Source organism: Penaeus chinensis, chromosome 8 (genome assembly GCF_019202785.1).
Source record: "Penaeus chinensis breed Huanghai No. 1 chromosome 8, ASM1920278v2, whole genome shotgun sequence".
Classification (NCBI taxonomy): domain Eukaryota; kingdom Metazoa; phylum Arthropoda; class Malacostraca; order Decapoda; family Penaeidae; genus Penaeus; species Penaeus chinensis.
The window spans coordinates 39,224,180-39,226,679 of record NC_061826.1 but is presented as its reverse complement, the minus strand read 5'-3'; the positions used below and the strand labels follow the sequence as shown (position 1 = coordinate 39,226,679).

Here is a 2,500-nt window from a genome sequence, read left to right as displayed (position 1 = left end):
AATGGTAATAATACATAAGTTTTCCCAATTGGATGTTCTTGAGAGATAAGCAACAACTCAACAAGCCAATAATTTGAAGGAACGGGAACTAGTCGTTAGATAAGATAAGTCATGCTTCCACCAACCCCCCCACCCCCACCCCATCCCATCCTTCATACCCCTCCTCCGCTATTATGCCTTATCTCTTATCTCCCCCCCCAACCCCCAACCCCCAACCTCCAACCTCCAACCTCTCCTTGATCATCCTCACACACTCTCCCTGCAACTCCCTTGGTGGTTGTAGTTCACAAGGGAAAAAAGTCATTCCTGTGTACTAATGACCGTTTCTGCTCTCTTCCTTCACAGAGGACGACAAACTTCATAATAAGGGACCAATCAAGGTAAGCTTTTGTTTTGTTGCAAGTTTTATAATTCTCATCATTATTTATGGTTATGTTATTATCATTATCTTTATAATAGTAATAGTAGTAGTAGTAGTAGTAGCAGCAATAGCAGTTGAGGTGGTGATGGTAGTAGTTGTGGTGGTGGTCATAATAATATTATTATTATTAAGATGATATTAGCATTAGTGGAAGTAGTCGTATGAGCACTGTTTGTCACCTTTTTGTTGTAAAAGCAATGGTAGTAGTAATACTAGTTCTTATTATTGCACCTCTAACAACAACAACAACAACAACAACAACAACAACAACAACACCAACACCAACACCAACACCAACACCAACACCAACACCAACACCAACACCAACACCAACACCAACACCAACACCAATGATAATAACAACAACACCACCAACAACAACAATAATACCACCATCATTAATACCACCATCATTAATTAATACCACCATCATTAATACCACCAATAATCAGCATTTATTATTATTATTATTGTTGCTTTTATTGCCTTTATTATTACCATTTTTATTGTAGTTTTGTGCTTAGCATCCTTTTTTAGCATTTGCCATTTTTTTTTCTCATCTTGTTTTTGCATGATTTTGTTAAATGCTGGATTAAATATTTGTGTTGCATATATTATGAATAGCAGTAATTTGATTTTTGTTCTTATTAAAGTTATAATTTATATATTTTTTTATAATTGATTTTATTTTGTTTATTCTTGCATTCGCTTCTTTATAATTATTATTATTATTTGTTTCCCTCAAGTTGCAAGAGTTAATGTTATTGCATTGGGGACTGGGCCTAAATGCAACAGGTTACATGAAATTGTTTTTATTTGTGCTTTGAAACTTGTTTGTACATTTTTGTTTTACCTTATTTATATTTTATTTGTACTTTACTCAGGTGTAAATTATTATTCATTGACTTTTTTTTTTATAGAAATGCGTATTAGTACATATGGTCTGTTTATTTATAGACATATCGTTTTTTTTTTTTTAAATTTTAATAAAAAAAAAATATATATATATATATTTTTTTTTATGATCTTGAGGTCGTTTGTCTTTGTTCAGAGGGAGAAGGAGAGGAAGAGGCAGAGGCAGAGGCAGAGGCAGTAGGAGTGGGAATGTGAGAGGGAGAGGGAGAGGCAGTGGCATTAGGTTTGGGAATGGGAGAGAGAGAGGGAGAAGGAGAGGCAGAGGAAGTGGGAGAAGTAGGGGGAAGAAGAATTAAAAAAAGGGAGGGAGATGGTGATTAAAGGAAGAAAAATAGTGACAGTAGAAGTGTCAGCTATAACAGCAGGAGGAAAAGGAAGAAAAGAGGAAGATTAAAAAAAAAAAAAAAAAGGAAAAAACAAAACAAATGGAGTAAGAAACCATTCCCAAGGAAGGGTAGAAGGGGAGAGCGAGGAAGAGGAAGCAGAAAGCAGTGAAGTCAGTGGATAGGCAAATAAACAATAAAAGGAGGAGGAAGAGCAAAACGAAGAGGGCCCTGGGTCATTGTAGGCTGGTTGGGCTTCCTGCGGACAAGAGGCTTTAGGGTGGGGGGGGGGGGCGAAGGGGAGGGAAGGGGAGAGGAGGGGAGAGGGAGGGAGAGTGCAAATGGAGTGGGAGGGAAGGAAGGGTTGGTTAAGGCAAGGGAGAGGCAGAAGGAAGGGAAGAATGGAGGACTGGGTAAAGCAAGGGGAAGCGATGGCTGATGAAGGCAGGAGGAAGGGAGAAGGAAGGGGAAAATGGAGCTGGTTAAGACAAGGGAAGGGAGAGGAGAGTAAGTAAAGGGTAGGGGATAGGGAGAGGGGGAGGAGGGAAGAGGATAGGGGAGAGTGGGAGGGAAGAGGGTAAAGGAGAGGGGAGAGGGAAGAGGATAGGAGAAAGGGGGGAGGGAAGAAGGTAGGGGAGAGGGGAGAGGGTAGGGGAGAGGAGGGAGGGAAGAGGATAGGAGAAAGGGGGGAGGCAAGAAGGTAGGGGAGAGGGGAGAGGGTAGGGGAGAGGAGGGAGGGAAGAGGGTAGGGGAGAGTAGAGAGGGAAGATGGTAGGGGAGAGGAGGGAGGGAAGAGGGTAGGGGAGAGGAGGGAGGGAAGAGGGTAGGGGAGAGGAGGGAG

The 2,500-nt window shown here is 41.4% G+C and overlaps 1 protein-coding gene across 3 annotated transcripts in view; it reads left to right on the top strand.

The window, feature by feature from the left end:
- The window catches only part of LOC125027954 (heterogeneous nuclear ribonucleoprotein K-like), a 135,480-nt gene that overhangs the window by 10,196 nt on the left and 122,784 nt on the right, over window positions 1-2,500 (top strand). For all 3 annotated transcript variants that reach the window (XM_047617141.1, XM_047617139.1, XM_047617143.1), the window contains one exon: window positions 346-380. The gene's annotated coding sequence lies outside the window, so the exon portion shown is untranslated. The remainder of the gene's footprint in view (window positions 1-345; window positions 381-2,500) is intronic.